General features: G+C 40.1%; 1 protein-coding gene across 1 annotated transcript in view; it reads right to left on the reverse strand.

Annotated features, from left to right (window-relative positions):
- The window catches only part of peak1 (pseudopodium-enriched atypical kinase 1), a 149,541-nt gene that overhangs the window by 40,286 nt on the left and 87,668 nt on the right, over positions 1-21,587 (reverse strand). The gene's annotated exons all lie outside the window — the stretch shown is intronic.

A 21,587-nucleotide genomic window follows, 5' to 3' on the forward strand; every position in this document is an offset into this window, starting at 1 on the left:
TCTCCTCAGTCTTGTTTTTGTTTATCACCGACGTGCCTGTCATGCATATTTGATGAGGCCGAGGCATTAGTGTCGATAATTTAAATGGATCCTTTATGCATGAAGAGTGATGACTGTCTGAGGCAAAGCAATGACTGCTCTCCATCAAAGTCTAATTGTATTCTGAAAAACGAGATTAATTTGCGCTCGGAAAGATAAAAAGTATGAAATCTACAGAAGGACATCTGTATCCTAAACAAATGTGCAGTATATGATTCCCACACATTGTAGATTTTTTGTGGCAAGCTTTGTTTTTAGTTCTTGTTCTGTTGCCTGAAGACAAGGACAGGAGACAGTCCTTGCTGCTCTGCTGCCTTTAAGAGCAATATTCAGGTTATGGCTGCACTTGAGTTCTGTTTAAATGCCATTTAACAAAGTAATAAAAATGGAAAATCTGGCTAAAGTCACGGATACATGCCAATATTTTTAGGCACTGGCCACACAGGTCACCAAGCTCCTGAATTTTGGTGGCCCACATTTAAACTTTCATAAAACTTCCTTTACTGTGACAAGTGTTCTGTCCACTTTTTCCATGAATTGTAATGTGTTTCGACTTTGTTGTCAGTACCTTAGATGTGTCATATTCTAGCCAATAAGTCCTTCTATTTGCTCCAAAAGTTTCATTGCCCTTTGTTTTTTCATAGTCCAGTGTTTATGGTTCTTGCGGATTGTAGTTTGAGTAGGTTTAGTAAACCCATACTTCAGTCACTCCGACATATCAGTTGCTATTTGATAAGTTTTCAATAAAAAGTTGAACTAAAAGGCGCGAAACAATCAGGTAGGGCTGCAAATAACGAATATTTTCATTATTGATTCATCTATAAATCATTTTTTCAATTAACTAATTAGTTGTTTGGTCCATAAAATGTCGCAAAATGGTGAAAATGTTGATCACAGTCCAATGTGATGTCTTCAAATGTCTTGTTTTCTCCATAACTCCATAACATTTAGTTTAGTGTCATAGAGTGGTAGAGAAACCAGAACATATTCACATTTGAGAATTGCCATTGGGTGGTTGGACACGGTTCATGTCAGACCCCGAAGGTGAGTCAGAAATCTTCTGGCAGAATGTACAACTCCAAGTTCATCATTATTTCTGTCAAAAGGAACCGAGGAGGGAATCTAAAATGGCAGCCTGAAGATGGAGTGTGCAGCTGAAACCAGTCACAGGCTGTGGATCAGTACAGAGTGTGTGTCTGTGTATGTGTGTGTGTGTGTGTGTGTGTGTGTGTGTGTGTGTGTGTGTGTGTGTGTATGGGAACAAACCAATCATAAGAAGAGCTAAAGCCTGGTATCTGTTCACTCTGCGTAACGCTGCGTCCACCACCTGCGCTACTGTTATTTTGTTTTGTAAATGGTCAATTACATGAGTCAACATACTGTTCACTGCTTTGCAGATTAACTGCCCAAAACCACCTGGTACCACACATTATAGCCCCCACTGATGTGACAGTAATTGTATGTCTGTTGGGGACCAGACAAGTTCAGACTTCCTGCCAGTTCCAGTGAAGATCAGACACACTGGTGACTAATTTTAGGTTTTGTTACATGTAAATGGAGAATTCATTTTTGGATTATTCTGGAAAAAATAAGTTTTTAAAGCTTCTACAAGGAGTTTTTAACTAGCTATGAAACAGTCTTAATTTACTCCTGATATGTCTCTATAACCTATACATAACATCATAAGGTAACAAGACCATCTACGAGAAGATTTGCTATTTCTATTAGAGATGCACCGATTCCAACTTTCTTGGCCGATTCCGATTTCTGATTTTTTAAGGGTCTGACTTGCCAATACCAATTTTGGCCAATTCCTATTTTCAGTCTTTCAAAGAACTGTAATCGACAGCATTCACAAACATTTTTGCAGCTTTTCTTGTAAAATTAACTTGGATGTTCGTAATAAAATTGCGAGATCTCATGGAATCTTGCAGGATTTTGCAGGATCTCATGGAAGCGGATGTAAACGAACCAGGGACTGACGTGGTGCAACAGTTTGCTGTAGTAAACCTCTGCAGTGAGAAAAACAGAAGGAAAAGTTAAATGAGTCTGGATGAGAAAATGTTTGAGGAGACGCATCAGCACAGGTTGTTTATTCTTCAGCCAGAACAGGAAGTGAGATTTAAACTGCCCCTCTGTGAACAGTAGTCTGCAGCTGGCTAACATCAGTATGAAGGCTAGAAAGTTTACAGCTGTTCTGCAACATCGTCAGCTGCTCAGCTGTTGTGTCTCCTTGTAGACTGACTGTCTTCTCTTTATCCTGTTCTTGGAATCACTAACACCGACCTCATGCAAGCATGTGTCTGTGTGTGTGTGTGTGTGTGTAGCTGTGATCAGCGCTTTTGTGGGTGTTACATTAGGTCACTGTGTGCTGCTCACATGATGTGACCATCGTGCAGAATGTGTGTGTAAATATGACGGGCACAGAATTGAATATATGATACTGGCCAGAGGTTCCGGTCTCTGGCCAGTTGAATCGCTGCATCCCTAATTTCGCCTAAGTTGCAGTGAGCAGTATGTTAGACAGTTAAAATATGAATATGAATATGAATATGAATAAAAAGCCTGACAAAAAACACAAAATGTCTGTTCCAAATCTGAATTCCTCTGCAGAGCAGCGTAATGCAGTTAGGTGCTGGTCGTTTGGGATGTGAGAAATAATCAATTCTTAGTTTCTCTCTTGGAAGATTATGAATCCATGCAGGAAAGTCAATAACAGTATATTTAAACCCCAAGTCTCTGCAACAGTTTTGTAACATTCCTTGCAGCTGAACCAACTGGACGTAAACATGTGCCGAGTTTACTCTCTAAAGTAGTCTACTTCTTGGGTTTTGTGGAGGATGGCTGAGTGTGAGCAACTACAGATGGATGCAATCCAAGCAGCACCCCCTGGCTTAAAAGATTAAAATTTTAATGCATGAAGATGCATTGATAAATTTTGTAATCTCACCGTAGGTACCTAGAGATACTCACCCCTACTGGTTATGTCAATAGACAGAGTTAGAGTTGAAAAAGTAAAATGATAAATAAATATTAGTTAATTTGAAGATGGTTCAGCTGGTCTCTGGTGTGCAGCAAGCTGATGATGTGCCATGTTTTTTTTTTCTTTGAGAGGCAGGGATCTCATTCTTTCTGGTGTGTCAACAGGTCACCCACAGCGTGACTGAGAGGACCAATAATTAGGTTTTAACATTCAGCACACATACACAGTGCGGCTCTGAACACAAGGACCACACAGGGAATTGAGTGCTTGTGTCTAAATATGTGTGTGGACTCTGCTTGCATGAGAAAGCCTTTTTTTCCCTTTAGAAGCATTTCAGTGAAGTGGGATAAATTTGGAGAGTAACATGTGCCTGTGTGGATTTGATCAAAATAGCATTGAGCGATACTCGGATACGCCGTCTGCGTGTAACTGCTGGCAGAAAGTACACATTCATATGCACACAAACGCTTCTTTCTGGAGCACGTAGCTGTAAAAGGTTAAAGGTGAGGTCACGGATGCCTCGTTGCAGAGGCTGCACTCAATATCCCTGTTGTTAACCTCAGCTGCCCCAAAGTCCGTCCTCCTCTCCTCTCCTCCTCACTCGCGCTTAACTATTTCTCTCTGTTTACAAAGACAATTCTTTCTCATCTTGCTGTCTTCCTACTCTGTTCTCCCTCTTTCAGAAATTTTCTTTGTTGTTTGTCTTTTCCCCTCTGGCTCAAAATTTCCCACTCTCTTCTCCCTCCATCTTCTTTTTGTTCCTTCCCACTCAGTTTTTATTCAGGCTGTTTCTCTTCAGGCTTTTTCTCACTTTTGCTCTCTCCTCTGAGATATGCAAATCCGCCTTCCCCCTGCCCCTCTCTGCGTCAAACAGTACTTCGAGAAATGACTGTCAGACTTTAATTTTGTGAACAAGCACCGCCAAAACCCAAACTAGAATGTAACCACACACAAACAAACAATAAAACCTGATTATAAAGCCCTGACCAGCAGACACACAACTTAAATATCGTGAACGCCACGAACAATACTCAACTTGAGAACTTCAAATCCATTTTCTGATGTGCACCTTGAGCATGACATCTTGTCAAAGGAAGTGAACAGAGTAAAAAACAATAGAACATGTAGGAGAGTGCATCATTTGGTTCTATACATCTGTCGAGACTTTGAACAAACAAACTGTAAATAATTTATCTGTCCTCATGTTTACTCAGTAAGCCATGTTGCTGTTTTCCTACGTTATATAACATTGTTTGATCCTCAGCTCCTCCTGTCCACATGTCAAAGTGCCCTTGAGCAAAACGCTGAACCCAAATTGGGGCAAATTGTAAAGTGCTTTGGATAAAGGCTTAATATAAATGCAGTCCAGTCCATCCATAAATTGTAATGATTTCTGGAACCATTCCCACGACCACTTTAGCTCAAATTTGCACTTAATGTGTCTGCACCTGCATGTCATGGACACACATACCAATGAGTTAATTAGCAGACTTCTCTCAGTCGAGATTTGCTTATATTTATGAAGTCATACTTGTGTGATTTTTACTTAAGGATTATTTTTTATTGCATAGTGACAGGTGAAGGAGGAGACAGGAAATGTCAAGTGAGAGAGAGAGAGAGGTACGAGATGCAACAAAGGTAGTCGGCTGGGGTGGAACTGGCAACAGATGCATCCATGTAGGATATATTGTGGAATCCACTGGCACCAACCATGTCATGTTAGTTTATTGGAAAGAGGACTAAATACATCAGACCGGCAATACATCATCCAGCCTGAGTTGGCAAGGCCACGCTCCAGGGGGGTGGGACTCCCGGTTTCATATAATGAGAGAGATGGGAAAATGCAGAAAAGCTGCAGTGAAGCATGTTGTAAAACAAAAAAAATCCATTACGATCTGTGGTTCCCCGTCCTTACTGGACAGGAAAGGATCCCAGAAGGAGAGCAGTGAGAATGTCTGAGCCTCCAGAGAGTGGTAACTGATGCTCCTGATGGAGAGCTAACTTTAGCTTGAGTGTCAGGCAGTACAACAGCATCAGACCGTCATCTCTGACTAAATCTCAGCCTAGCTTGGATCAACAGTTGTCTATTGACAGGTATTGTTATTTACAGACAACATTCAGCCTTAACGATATGTAGTAATTCAGTATTAGCAGTGTCTGGCCTCTGTGTCGGCTTATTGATCCACCTGGAAGGTAGAAGAATGAGGGAGTGTGACGGTTGACAGATTAACGCTAAATACATTCATACAAAATTGTCAAAGTTGTCATTCAAGAACACATGAAACTGCATTGTTGTCTAATGAATCCTTGGTTTTCTAGCCCCTAAAGGGGGCGTGGCCTTACATTTTGTACCCACATGTGCAGTCTGTTCCGTAATGCTCCAAAGAGAGGCTAAAATTTGTTAAGAGAAAAAAAGGTCATTTTCAAAAGGGTCCCTTGACCTCTCAGCTCATTTATATGAATGAAAACGGGTTCTATGTGTATCAGAGTCACCCCTTTCCAGGCGCCCACCTTATGCTAATGAGTAGGGATGTGTGTGATTAGTTGACTACACAATTAAACGTCACCACCCTTGCTAGTCGACAACAGAAATACTAGTCGGTTAAACTATTTATCAATATTTTATTCATGCTGCTTCTAAGATGTTATGCAGCCACCCGCCACTAGATGGGGCTGTGGTCCTAACAAACAGCAACCCCTCTCGCTGTACGCTTTAAGTACGGGTGCCCCGATGGCCCAGCCAACCGCAGATGGATTTATCAGCAAAGCCGGACAGATGACAGCTTGTAAAACCAGTGCGGTTTGGTAGTTTTTAAATCTAGAAAATGGAAACAATGTTGAATGTAGACTGTGACAAAACAAACTGGTATATAATCAGTGTTATAATCAGTCCAATAATCCTTGCACCTTTAGATTTAACTACTTCATACTGGTTATTTTATTGTTTTGACCACCCTACAACATTTTTTTTTCGTTTGTGTTTTCAGCAGAAGTGATCGTTCCCATCTGTGAGGCCACAGGAAGATGTAAAGAAATCTTACAGCTGTATGAAGACAGCTGAGGCTGCTGGCTTGCTGAGGTTGCAGACAAAAACACACGTGCACACGCGGATTCATGTCACATATGTGAATCAATCCCATACTTTCCCTCTAAAATGCCAAAAATCCAGCAGCGCCACTGGCGGCTTTCTGTCAATTACAAAAATGTGGAAACAACAAACCAGTCACACAGACGACAAACACCGCACAAACCAACAAAGACAGTCAGATATAGTGGGAGGTTCCAGGGCTGGTCTCTGTTGGGTTTGCTCTGTGTTTGGATCAGAGTTAGCCGTTCAGATGAGATGCAGTGTTGGCCCTCAATCTACGACCATCTGCTCCTGATTTGATAGCAGCAAACACTGTCTGGTTTAACGCCAGGCGAGATATCGCACAACACCTGCTGCTCGGTGCCACTACCACCAAGACACAAGACCCGTGGGACTGCCAAGTGAGACCCAGACTTGTACTGAGATAAGAATAACTTCTGAGGAGCGAGTGGTGGGTTAGAACTTTATTTACTGAGAGCTACCCTACTGAGACTCAATGCATAAAACATTTCCCTGTGTGTGACTTTTTAAAAATGAGGAAATGATTCAAGAAATCAGTTTAGTATGCAGTAAACCAGCACTGATCATAGCAATAAGGCGACTGCAATCACTATGCATTAGAACAGATGATCTCAGTGTGACTATCTCTTCTCCATTTAACCCCCAAGAGTCAAAGGACCTTTTACAAGACAGAACCACTCATGTATGTCCATAGGAGCACATTAAATCCACATAAACTTCTTCTTAGATATGTCAACAAACAACACAATACCATATAAGACATATATTTAAACCGTATAAGACATGTATTAACAATATACCCATGACATACACACACATACTTTCCTATACTACCAACTGTGGACTATCATGCTACACAGACCAAGTGTGGACCTCTGTTTCAGGCCATTTAAAAAGAAGAAAAATACGATAGTACAATTACTTTTAAGGTCTTTTACCATAATTCAACTGACAATGTGCTTTTTAAACATGTTTTGCATCCTTGAGAGACGTCTGGGGACCTCCGTACACTGCAGTGGAAACTCTGTACCCATTCTTTCACCTAATGAGTCTTTGTTTACAGCAAAGACATTCATTGTTCCTTTCAGCTGAATTACTGGATAATTCAACTTTGATGCTACTGATTATAAAACAATTCTGTCTGTGATAGAAATATTGCGAAAATAAGGGATGATCACTTTAACTAAAAATAAATAATGTTTTATCAGCAAATCAGAAGTAACTTGGCTGCATGCACTAAAATCAAGGACAGCAGTATCAGCAACACAATTAATTGGTTATATAAGATATGAAGAAATGAAAACATAAGAAATGAAAATATAAAATACACTACAAAGCATAATGATAGGCCTAGCCTGGGACTTGATTATAACAGGGCAGTAAAATTGTCCGTGGAAAGGAAATAGTGTGTGTAAGTACGTGATTAAAGTCGAATCATAAAATAAACGCAGCCTTAATATATTTTTTACATCACTGTAATTGAAGTAAATGAATCTTAACTGCTTCAGATGGATCCATGGGGGTCCCCAGACCCCTATTTGAGAACCACTACTTTAACTGAACCCCATTCCAATTTAACTTAAATAAAATGTATGTGACTAATGACAGTTTTAGAATGGTTTTAACGGCAGACAAAGCATGTCAACCTTTGCTTTTCAAATCAATCCACAATTACTTTTTATACAATTCCTTTGTAAACAAAGAAAAGACAACATCAGACAAGTGTTTTTGCTTTAATTACCAGTCTTGCACAACTGTTACACAAATGGGAGTTTTTGAATATTAAAAGCCTGTTTTTTAACTCTCATCCTTTCATGTTTTTCATTCATCCAATACACCCGAGACCTCCCTCATCACTTCTCCCATCAGTTATAGCTCAGTGAACTGACATGCCAGAGAAATACTCACTCTGAGGGAGACAAAGCATTTGGGACCTGTCAGAGACAGAAGCAAGGATGTCACTGTTCGTTTAGCAGCCGGCGCAGTTCAGCCAGAGAAGAGCACCAAAACTCCAACTTCATCTCTACACCACCTGTTTCCCCCTGGTTGAATTGATCCCGACTCAGACAGAGCAGTGTCTGGCTGTAAGGCTCGATGGAGGGAAGGGGAATCGATAATGGTATCTCTGTGTGTGTGTGTGTGTGTGTGTGTGTGTGTGTGTGTGTGTGTGTGTGTGTGTGTGTGTGTGTTTGTGCTTGTGTGGGAACATGTGACTGCAGAAGTCAGGGTGAAAGATGAAAACAGTGTCTGAATGTGAGCTGGTGAGTAGGTTGTGTGCAGCTGTAGTGCTAGAAAATGCAAATTTCTGCATGTTTCCATCCACTACTGTTATATTAATTTTTGGTTCAGGGCTCAAAATTGTTATTTTGTTGTGTTTTTTCATTTTAGATAATAAATACAGTTTAACACGTTTGTTTCAGTAACTTGCATCAGTTCATCGACTCACTCTGGTACACAATGAAATTTTGGCTAGTTGTTCCCTGCATTTGTCTGAATAAAAAATTTAAATCACCCGAGGTGTTTGGCCACGATCGTTTTTTATTATTCTTTCAGTCGTTGGTGGAGTTACTGTTTCTTGTTCATTTCTAAATGTTCAAAAGAATGTGTCATAGTAAACTGCTGTGCAAACGCAAACCTGTTTCTGATTGGTGCAGGATGGAAATTTACAGACACACACTTTGAGTGTCTCTTTGTAAACTCATTTTCATTTTAAACACCGTGACAGTGTTTATGCAGGTGTGAGGTAGGACAGAGCTCATGCCGCTGCCACCTCACATTTTTTAAATTATCTTTGCAAATTTTTTTGCTAATTTTGTCCACAGGGGCCTCAAAAATCAACAAAATATCAAAGTGGGGCAGGGAGAGAGAGAGATGTTCATGAAAACCAAACTGGGTAAGTGGTACCAGACCAGCAAAAAGAAATTATACTATTGGCTACAATAGTAACCAATAGTATAATTTGGTTCTGCTCCGCTCCACTTCAAATACTCGCCGATGCCACTTCAATTAGCACAGAGCAGATTGAACTGGCAGGAAGTTAGACAGAGAAAAAGGCAGGGGGAATCTGGTTAATTTTCAAAATAAAAGACCCTGTGCAGAGTCACGATCATAAAAACAGACAGAAAAGAAACTATTTAACCATGTAGCCTGCTTATCCATAGTAGAAGCACAAAGAGTGAGGAAAGAGGACCTAATCAACAAAATCTGAACAAGTAAACATAATCAGGTGGGCAAAACACTCTGCTTCTAAAACGCTGCTGGTGGGGTTTGCAGCCGTGTGGAGGACGGATCAGAACCGTGGCGAAGACGCAGCATGCTTGGTGGATTTCAGACATAAGAGTCCTCAGCAGCCGCCACGGATTCGATGTCAGCCTGCGGCCCTTTGCTACCCCCTCTCTCTCCTCCATTTCCTGCCTGTCTAAAGCTGTCCTATCAAAGGCTAAAAAGACCTAAAAATAATCTTCTTTCTTGATTTAGCCTAATTTTCAAATCAAACACTTCGTGCTTTATAGTACAAAGTAGAAAGCAGCAGACAACAAAAGACAAAAAGTTGTCACCTACACAAATTTGTGTATTTCTGGTGACATTTAAAGGACAATATTCACATAGAGGAGAACCTATTCAGCATAAGTAGAAGAGTAGAGCTGAATATGAGATGCTGAAGGGTACAGTGCCAATGAAACATGGAGAGAATAGACAACACAATAGAAAACAGCGACTCCTGAAAGGAATAAGAGATGGAGAGATTGAGATGTAAAGAAGTCGAGTATCAAACCCAGACAGAAAGCTCACGTCAGGATTTCAAATCAGGTTTAACCACACTCACCTTCTCCACAGAGAGGCAATGTTTTCCCCCCTGAGAAAAGTCAGTATGCCGAGGACAGAGGCTCATTTCCCACCCAGAGCACGTTCATAGAGAGGGAGTGGGAGCTCACTGAGCCCGGTACATAATAGTGGAATAACTGAGGCTGAAAGCTGAAGCCATGAGGAGATGGGATATGGGATTTTCTGCTGCTTTGTGGCAGAGGGCTTGAATGATAAGACAGCCGTGGCAGTGGGACAGACACGAGTGGAGTCGATATGAAATGGGAATGAAACTGCAGAGAGAGAAGCTGGGCAGTGCGAGAAAGCTGTGTGGTGTTTGTGAAGGCGACAGTAAGCCAGTGTCTGCCACCACAAGTTCTTTAAAGAAGAATAAACCATCATTTATTTCTTTGAGTGTTGTATAAAAAGCTTTCAAGATGTTTTCTGGGATGGAAGTAAAACAGGCCGAGAACCACACGCTGCACTGCTGTTAGTGATGCTGCAGTCACTTTTTTACTGTACTGCACACTGTGTTATTGAATGTTATCTGTGGTTCTGCAGCCCTGACATACTTCAACTTCCTTCAAAGCTAAAATGGACAGTTCAACCAAAAATCAAAAATACATATTTTCCCCCTGGTCCTGGATTTATCCATCTAGATTTCTTGGTGTGAATTGTCGAAAATTGGAGATATTGGCTGTAGAGATGTCTGTCTTCTCTCCAAAATAATGGGACTAAATGACACTTGGCTTGTTGTGCTCAAAGCACCAAAAACCATATTTGAAAAAATAAAAACCAGCATCTCTCTCTGAAAGTCATGACATAGTTATGTCAAGATAATCCACACACCGTGTTGTGAGCAGTTTCATGTAGGAACTACTTCCTTTCTACAGTAGAATCTACTTTCTTTTAAATAGAAAGACAGAAGTTTTATGTTTACATTTGTAGTAACTTTATAAAAAATACAGAGGGTTATGTTTTGTTGCATCTTTGTGCCACTTTAGCTAAGAGAAGGTGTATCCATCAACTACCATCTCAGATAGTTATGTTCAATATCTGTGGCTTGAAACAAAATAGCTGGCTAGCTATACTGAGAAAAATAAGATGAGAAAACAAAAGCGCAAGGAACAAGAAAATCATTCTAAAAAAAATAATAATCATATAACGATACATTGATTTTCTTTTTCTTTGAAAATATAAACACAAATTTGAGCTCAGAAGCCTTTAAACTAATGTAATGGTGATGCTGTTTCTAAATGACCTCAAACATCTCTTTCTGTACTAGTTATGTATTGTCTGACACCAATCCCTTTGTTTCTGTGGGCAATTTAGCTCTAATCTACACCAAAAAATCACATAAAGTTGCACACCTTACAGCCGCTACAACTATAGGCTCTGAGCTGCAGTTCAGCATTTTGGTGAAGGACACTCTAACAGCAGTAAATGAAGTGCAAGCTGCACTTATTTCCTCCTTTCCGCAGATTTTCTCAGTTCATCCAGGGATTTAAAATAATGACCTTGAAACATCCCCCTCAGTTATTCGCCTCAAAGTACAGTTAGTGGTGCCATTGTCTAATCTTTTCACTTAGTCATGGGTGCTGATGGTGCGTTACGAGTCTCTTGAAGCAAACTCTTTTTGGCTGTACAAATCAGAATGTAGCACAGGACAAGTCATGTGAAAAGACATTACCTATGTGACGATGGTTCGGCAAAATGTTCCCCGAGCCGTGTGTGAGTGCGTGTGTTTGTATGTGTGTGTGTACACGAGTGTTGGCACATGCCAACCAGCTTTCAATTTCAGGAGCAAAGCCACTCCGAGTCACAGCTGACTTGTTCCACATAATTCCCAATTTCTACCAAATTTCAGCTTCTGTCCACAGAGAGCTTCCGCCAAAGTGACTGTATGTCACTCCAGCTTCAAGGGGCTTTTCCGCAAGCATGACTCTCATTAGCTGCTCAATTGAACTTGTGTTTTGAGTAAAATCAACTGTTCAGCTGACAAAAAAATGTGTTCTCTCATTTATGAGTAAAGTGCAAATTCAACGGACTGAAAAAACGTTCTCTTTAAAATGAAAGTGGAAAGTCAACTCCGCTTAGTCACTGCAGCTTTATTGAGACAGATGGAATGAAAGCTGAGAGGGACGTACAAGTGCATGTGAGCCCTGTAACTAAAACAAAGAGTATTAGTCTGGTCTGGAACATGAAGACAAGTAATCCTATAGAGCAGTGGACCTCAACCTGCAGACTGGTGCATGCAAGGGGGTTGTTAGATCATTTCCAGGGGGACCACAAGCTGTCAGTTTTATAAAACCCAGAATTAATGGGGTAAGAATAAATATCAGAATTGGCTATTTCTAAATCAGGAGATGTGATCCTGATCCTACAAAGTTGGGATACGGATTTGGTAATCAAGTTCTACCCAGAATCCAGATCAAATGTTGTGGGGTATTTCAAAACTCTTAAAGCGCAGGTTTGAATAGTTTTTGAAAATCAAGATAATCCTAATCCCACCGGAAGGGTTAATATTTGCATATTAAAGTAACAGACCATGCAAAAACAATATTCATTATAAATCAAACAATTAACCAATAGTTTCAGTTAGAACACAGAGAAAACTGTTATAAAAGCTGCTATATAAATGAAGTGCAAAAACATTTCACATTTCCTCCTCTGAAAGTGCGATGTGTAACATAATTCTCGCCTGCATCGTGGCGAGAATTATGCAGGGTTCCTTGGCAAGTTTCCTCACAGCGACGGAAGGGGTGATCATTCACAGCCCCGAGAAGGTGGCCCAGACCTGTCGCTGGAAACACCGACCAGATGGACCAGCTGAATGGTCAATGAGAGGCGCTCTAGTGAAGCTTTATTTCACTACAAGATCTGAGCAATTCTGATCTAGATGAAAGGTTTTGAAAGACTGTAGAGAATGAAATAAAGCATTGTGGCAAGCATACAGCTGCACTCCAGACATGAAACTGCAGGACAAAGACCAATTAAAAACATTAAACCAGCATCTTCTGAACAGACACAAACACTAACAAAAAGTAGGATTTATGTTTTGTAACATAAAACAGCAGATTGTTCAGCTGATATACTTTGCCTTGATTCTATTTAGTGTGTTTGTGTGAGCCACAGTGTGCATGCACGAGTTCTTATTAGACACACACACAAAAAAAACTCTTTTTCAACTTGGTGCTTTTGTGTCGAGGTGTTGTGCTCAGCTAGTTTTGGTTATTATCACACTGAACGACTACTATGGAGTGATGGCTCGCCATAAAAAGGTTCCAGCTGGTGCTGAAACGATACTGACGCCTAAACCGGTACTTCTTAAAAAAGGAAGCACAAACTGACAATCGAGGACATGAAAGAACAGTACTTTTCATGGCTAAGGCATACTTATATATATAAATATAAATAAACACTGAACATGTAACAAATTCACATAATAAAGTCATTATGACACGTTTCATATCTATACCCTTCATTTCCGGGGCCATCTCTTCACTCACAAGTGTGTCCCATGTGTGATGTTTTTTCCTAGGATGGCCAAGTCGTGTTCCACGAGGATGACTTTGCCATTCCCAAGAAGGCTCCCTGCTGCCAGAGCCATGTAGAGTGACAGCTGCTGTAATGTTAACTAGGCACATTTTGTCTGCATCAGAGGGCAACTGTTTCAGTCGACAGCTAAGGCATGTGGCATCAAAATGCAGCACTGTAATCGATGTTGTGATTCAGTGCGGTAGGTATTGGTCGTTTGGGAAATGGTGCCGTTTTGGTATCTGACCCTAAGCAGGAGACTGTATAGGAAGTGAGGAGTCTCAAGGTGGGTCACCTGAAAGTACCATCAAAAGAAAAAAGCAAGGTGCCGGTATTCACAACAGAGCCCAGAACTCCCACCAAGCTTCACAAATAACGCTGCCTCTTGTCTCTTAACACCTCTTGTCTTTCTGCAAAACTGAGTGCTTGTGGAGGACACGACTAGAAAATGTTGAGAACTACTGCTAGAGACCCCTGACGGAGGCTCGCATGGGCAAATTGCAAGGCTGAGATATCATGCTATTTCATGTACGTGTTGAAAGTCAGCTATAAATGGAGCTTTTTGGTTGTAAAAGCTGAAAGAAACACTTACTCTACAAGTAGCAGCCTCGAGCTGATTGTAAATGGAGGAGCTCCAGGGTGGCATTTCCAATTAGAGTCATCAGGGCTTGTTTTCGATCTTTATGAGAAAGATGCCCATGTTCACAAGTATTGATTGAACCAAAGCCAGAGGAATAAAAGATGGATTCTCACAGTGAGTGGTGAATCCAATTAAAACGATATAAGTTCCATAGAAAAGATAAAAGGCCATAACAAGTAGTCAGCTTGAGATCAAGACTCATTAGCTGAAAAGATTCATATGTCTTGAGTTCACTAATTTGGCTACATACCCATGTGTAAATCACGCCATTAAAAGTTATCTGCACAAAATGCTGCAGAGAGAAAAATGGTCTGGAGGAAAATATGCATGACTAAGACACGGCTACGTAAAATAAAGCTCCGACAACAGACTGCACTGTGAGAGCTGTGTACCAACAAATGAGCAGTAGTGAGTGACATGGTATGTAATCTACAGAATTTCCCCAGAGAGTTACTTTCACAATCCAAACAAGTCAATGAGCTGACAACACACAGACCACCAAGGAAGGCAGACAAGAGAAAGGAGGTGAGAGGAGGATATTATTTACACGCATATTTCAGCTCCATCACAGCCATTGTATACTAGTTCAAGTACACAAGTTTGTGGTTGCACAACGTGGACTTTTGCAGATATTTTCCAGCTTCACTGGCCGACTGCTGATACCAATATGTGCATCTATTTTTCCCACCAAACTGCAGAAAACAAAGTCTCTCCTGTAGTGAAAATAGCATACTAATGTTCCCTCTCTTATTGTGATGATCCACTGGCAGACAAAGATATAAAATGCAATGCTTTTCAAAATGTACACACTAACTGGGCAACATAAGTCAACTACCACTGACATTTTTTTTTCTGCTGGCGCCTGTGACTCTTTGTTTTCACAAATTCATTATACTAATTGGGATGATGGCTTTTAAGATGAAATTTGTAGGAACACCATTTGGCTCCTCCTGCTGTGGCCAACGCCGAGCAATCATTTCAAAAAGCAATTCTGCAATACATTAGGGGCACTTCAAAAAAACTTCCAAACCACAGATGTTCTTGGGTCATAATGCAGAGAGTTAAAACATCAACTTACTGGCAGCGATGTTCATTTTGAGCAGATACCTCTTTCATTTTGAAGCTTCTGGAAACTCAAATCCCCAATATCCTTCTAACGACTTAATGTAAGATCTCATGTACAAATTAGTAAGTACCTAAAAAGTAGTGCAAATTAGTTTTAATCCAAATTTGAAATATTCTCATCTAAGTTTTTGTTCATTTTCCCGTATTGGTTTGAATTGGGTGTGCTTGTTCACAGAGATTTATTAGAAAAATTACACAATTAATTCCATGAACCAATCATAAAAAAATCCACGTCAGTTGATTTTGAAGTCTGAGTCAACTCAACAACGTTATACGCTCCAGATTCCTTTGAAACAAACAATAATTTTGCCTCGCAGGAATCAATATTGTCTTAAGTGTATGTTACATTCAAAAGATTTTCACCTCTTTACAAGCTTTCCAATGGGAAACTGAACCCACAATCTATGCTCTCTTCACAGCCACTAGACTTTAAGAAAGCAGTAATTTTACCTCGCAGAACACAGGAGTTGTTGGTCTACCACTAACTCAGTGGCAAAGTAAAGCAGTAAATATAACGTACACTCAAAAAAAGACAATATTGACTCTTTTTTAGGTGGTGCTTTAGGTGGCTAAAATATGTTTTTCTTCTACCCCGTCCACAGCAGTCCACACACAGCAGCACACTGCTTAGCTTTCGTGTGAGGATTCCTGAGGGAGATGTCAGTCAAAGCATGATCTGCTTTGACCACAAAGTCTTGAGAAACAGTCTGAGAAGCCAAAGTTTTCTACAGTTTTTTGAACCAAGTTTTCTAATAATTACAAACATATTTTCACTTAGATCTTTGTGGATGCTTAATGAGAAACTTAACTTTGACATTTTACTATTTAAAGTCACATTTCCAGAGGCTCTAAATATTTTATCTGCTGACACTGACGATGTGCCAACATTATCGTGTATCCCAACTTATGAACCCATTTCTGACTTCATGCAATCTTGCACAGTAAGGTCTAGCACCTGATGAGTTAGTAAAGGTAGTCACTGCAGTGACAATCTAAACACAGTTAACTACATCTGGTAGGTGGTGAATATAAATCCCCAGCAAAAAAGAAATATATCTTGAGTATTAAAAGCAATAAAAGACCAACGCTGCATGCAACAGAGAGTGGTACACGCATTTATGTCTTCACATATAGGAGGACCCACTTTTATAGATGTAATTATCACAAAAAACATTGACTTGTATTACGGTATAACTCAACACAAATGGAACAAAGAACCAAAGAGTCGTGGAACGTTTTTATTCGTAAAATTACATTCTGGTTTAGCAGTTCTCTTGAATTTCCTAGAATATCTATTATTAAACTGCACACAGAAATATTTGGGGACTATTGATGATATGAAAAAAATGATACCAGCCAGTGATACATAAGATGGACTTCTGCATAAAATGCTTGAGAAATGGTTTTCATTGTGGATTGGCCTTTACAGTGTTCATGCTGCATCAGGGGCTCATCCATATTAATGAAACACAAGATGGACGGAGTGTAATGGACTGAATCCACTGCGATGCACTAAGTGGTTAGACGTCTGGCTCTGTCTGGCTGTGTGTCTGTGTATGTGTGAGGGAACAGTAGAGGGTTATGTGTGCTTTAGAGTGTACTGTAATCTTTGTGGATGTTGGCTCATACGTCTGTTGCTGTTTTATGTGTGCATAAAGAGGTTTTCTGGCACTTTTTCTGTTAGTAGCCTAAATTAACTTCAGTGGACAGTCACAAAGCCTTTTAATAATGACAAAATGCCAGACAGTGTTTAATAAGCAGTGAATACTTTATCAAGATGAACTGAAGCGCTAAAACTTGTTCACGGCAATCCTGTACCTGGAAGCAGCAGGTTTCAACAGTAATGTTTGTTTTTAACTTTGCCTGATCTGCCAAGTGGGTCAGCAATCTACTCACCCAGAGTCAATTTTTACTTTCCCCTGTGCAAACGGTTTTATTTATTCATGGTTATTAAATGACATGTTTAATTTAGGGGCTGCAACACCTATACAATCTCTGAAGTTAAACATGTCCATCCTGGTTTTCTAAAGTCTAAAGTAAAATCTTGTTTTGTCAGTTTAAAATCCAAAGATAATCAGTTTAACATGAAAATATATGAAGAAAAGTGTGAAATATATCTGAGAGACTGAGGCTGCCATTTTTTCATGAAAAATTACTTTGACGATTAATTGATTATAAAAATTGTTTAATAGTTTAATTCTTTTTTCCACTTGCCCAGTTGTGCAAATGAGTTGCCAGATTTACTAGGCCGACATGGCAGTCTACTCGCCCTGGGCAGGAGGGCAATCCTTATTGTTGAACCCTGCAGTAAGGAGAGTTTGTAGATTGTTGTCAATGTGTCTAGTCTTCCATCCCTTTTACATCATGTATTTAAATGCATTTTGGACGATCAGCAACTGGAATAGTGTTTGATCACTTAAAAATACAGGTGTGAATGCACCAAGGACACACTGAGGACAGACTGTGATCAGATCTGCCAAACTAACTCCAGAGGTGGTCAAAGACACGTTGTGAACAACCGAACCTCAAGTGTAAAAGCACACGCGCTTTCCACCAACATACAACAACATGAGCGGAAACTTGGTGATGTTTTTGCTAAATTTGACGACTTTTCGGACACTTTTAGTGACTAAAATTCCAAAAAACGACTAGTGACAAATTGCCAGTGTCTTCCTCTCCTGTTGCGCTGTGAGCAGGGAGTCCATGTGGTATGTACAGCAGGAAGTCAGCGCTCGCTGCAGGAGAGGGAGTTCAGAGAGTTTCTATGGTTACACTGATGCTCTCGCTCTGAAACTTATCAAAGTGTGAGTGAGCTTCTCTCTGGATTTGAATGTTCCTACAGCTTGTAAATATGCAAACAGTTTGATTTTGTATGTCAATGCTTCATTTGAGCTTCTCTCTCGGTGGTTCTCTGTGGATCTTGTTTGTTCCTATATGAAGTCACAAGAGTGCCATGAAAATAATTAATCCCTAAAAGAAGAAAATAAATGTGGAAACACAAAGTTAAGTAGTTAATTTGATTTTGAGACTATTTAAATACCTTGTTTGATCTTTGTAGATCTTTTAAACATTTTTTTTACTTCAAATATGCTATGTCCCTGTGGTGAGTTTGTGACTGTTTGGCTAGATTTCTCTCGCTGGTGATCTCTCTCATCACAATCACTATGCTTTATGCAAATTAATGTGTGAAGCCAACATCATGCAGATGACCCTGTGACATCATCTGGCAGCTTTTAGTGACTTTTGGAGTTGGTGCTAGCTACTTTCATTACAAAAAAAGTTGTCAAAACTGATTGAGAACTGACGTCAGTGTGGACACTGGAGACACATTAACAGCAGGTGTAAATGTAATCAGGTTAAATGTAAATATCAGTCTCTCCTATGTGCATCGAGTCTGTTTCTTGATTCTAATGTATATATGGTCACCAATTGTTTGTTTCCTTTTGTTTACTTATTAATTATTTTTTGCACGTTACTGATGCTTCTTTTCTATTTTACTATCTATTTTGCTGCTGCAACACTGCAAATGTTCCCACTGTGGGGCTAATAAAGGATTAACTATAAAGGATTAATAGGATAATGTTACATCCACATACAATCTGGATACAAGGGTGAAGGGGGTGATAGATGTTGGACCATATCAACAGGAAACACGTGTGTGTAAGTCTATAAGCTTCAAGCTCTCACTGAAGTGTCTTTCCTGCCAGCAAACACTAAATGTCTGTTTTCTGTTTAAAAAGAAGACTGTCACTTTCTGAGCTTTTAGTTTGTGGGAGCTAAATTTGAGCTTTAAATGAACGGTGCAGATATAGATCCTGTTTCAGGGATGTATTCCTCATACTATCTACCATATATACTGCAGAGTGCATGTTTGCTGTGTGTAAACACAACTGGTATTTTCACTGCCATATGAAACCATAAGGATATGGAGAGGGCGACTTCAGTTGGTTGCAATCTGAGCACACAGTTCAGCCGCAACATTCAGGCTTCTCTGCCTCCTCTTTAGTTCCTTCAAACCTCAAGTCTTCCCAGAGTAAACAACATAAAAAGCACGGACTGTACAAGCCCTTTTAGTAGTAGTGTTGACAGACAGCGGTGAGTAATGTGACAACCAAACGACCTCATTATAAGCTCACCTCACATAGCTGATTCACTGACAGATTTAACGTGGAGCAGCCAGTGAAAAACCAGATGATGCTGTCAAAACAATGTCCTCGCTGCAGTATGGGTAGTCATTAGATTTTGGATAGCTTCAACTGTCAGTCTCAGCTGTTCAACAACCCATAAAATGGTGCGACACAGTTTAGTTTCAATATAACTGGTGAGGACTTTAAGCTCTTGATACTCAGGACAAAAATCTGCTATATATGCCTGATACATCCCTAAAGTTATTTATGATCAAAATGCACCAATGGAGCATAAATGCTCTTAGAAATAAAGGTGCTAATTATAATCATAAAGAGTTCCACAGCTTGTCAGCATAAGAGAACACTTGTGAAAGGTTTTCCACAAACCCTGAACCCTCTCTCAGGGTTCTATCAAAAAACTTTATATCATCTGGGTCCAAACAAGAAACCACCCAGGGGGTTTTATCAAGAATATTTTTATATTCACAAGGTTTCTACAAAAAACGCATTATATTCTATAGTTGAGACAAAAACACAAAAAGTTAAATTAAGTGATTAAGGGGATTCCTGATATATCCATGTTTAAAAGTACAATTTTAAACATGTTCTTAATGGAACCCTTGGCCTTACAAAGAACCCTTGATGCACCCTTTCTTCAAAATAGGGTTCTTCAGAGGCAAATAGTTCTGGTGAGAACCCCAGCCCTTCAGGAAGAACCATTTTGGAGCCTCATCTATTTCTAAACTTTCAGCTACGTGAACGAGCATAAAAACATCTGACATCTCTTTGTCAAGGTGAAAGCTTTCAGACCCACTGTGTTCTGAGGTTATCTACAGCCTGAAGGCTCAACACGCAATTTCTGACCATATTTCATGCAAAGACGACAGGTTAAAATCTGAATTAATGCATTATAACTGCAATACATTTGGCCAGTTTGCAGTTTCTCTCTTTTGGGCAGGCAGGACCCAAAGAACAATGTAGGTTGATTGAGGTGAGAAGGAGCATATTCAGGTGTTCAGGTAGCAGAAAGACAGAGAGCGAGAGAGAGAGAGAGAGAGAGTGTCAGGGGCAGAAAGTCAATGACAAAGAGAGAGTGAGGGAGAGCAGAACTAAAAAAAAAAAAAAAGAAAAGAGACAAAAAGAAAGCAACAGCATTCCAGCGCAGTTTGGTATTGTGCAAGCTCTGGGAGAGTTGTTGCAGTCTGGCCTGGGAAAGAGCCAGTGCAGGTCTCTGGGGAGACCAGCCCGCTGGCCTGCAGACAAACACCAGGAAAGTGGCAGAGCAGACATGGCCAGATGTGTGGGAGTGCGTTATACACACACAAAACAACACACAGATTCATGGGCAGACGCACAAAAGACTCCAAAGAGATACAGAGTTCCCCCTGCAAAAATAAATACTGACCGTTTGGAGAACGTGACACCCGATCAAAGTGAAATAAGTCTGGTGTGAGTTTTGGTGAGAGTTGATGAGTTTTCAGCCGTAGGGATGTCCGCCTCTTCTCCGATATGACAGGAACAAATGGCGCTCAGCTTGTGGCGCTCAAAGTGCAAAAAAGAAGAAAAACATTTGAAAAATTCAACACCAGCGTGTCTTTCGAGAAATCATGACCCGGTCTGTCGGGATAATCCACACACCTTGTTGTGAGTAGTTTAATGTAGGAACAATTTTCTTTCTGCAGTAGAATCTACCACAACTCATTTCTTTCTACTAGTGTGGGAGAGCATTATACACACAGAACAACACAGAGATTTATGGACACACACACACAAGACTCCAAAAAGATGCCGAGTTTCCCTCCAAAAATAAATATTGGCCATTTGGAAAAATGTGATACCCACTCAAAGTAATGGTAATTATGTAACATCACTAAAGTTGCTGGGTATCATAACACCTCTGCTAATAATTTAACAACATTTTTAAAGGTGCCAAATGTCTTTTTTAAAGAAAGAATTAAAATTACAAAGACAAAGGATATTTGAGGAAAGCTGGAGTTCCAGCGGGGGTTGGTTATGTAAATACATGGAGCTCAGCCTGAGGATGTACTGTACTGAAACTGTATTCCAATAGACTGTACGTAACACAATACATACTGTAGCTCCACACTTAAAGGGACAGTTCACCCCCAAAATCAAAAATACATAGTTTTCCTTGTCATCCATCTGGACAGTTTTGGTATGAGATGCTGAGTTTTAGAGATTTTTCTCTCCAATATAATGAGA

The sequence above is a fragment of the Lutjanus erythropterus genome, chromosome 13, assembly GCF_056507025.1.
Source record: "Lutjanus erythropterus isolate fLutEry1 chromosome 13, fLutEry1.hap2, whole genome shotgun sequence".
In the NCBI taxonomy this organism is placed as follows: Eukaryota; Metazoa; Chordata; class Actinopteri; order Lutjaniformes; family Lutjanidae; genus Lutjanus; species Lutjanus erythropterus.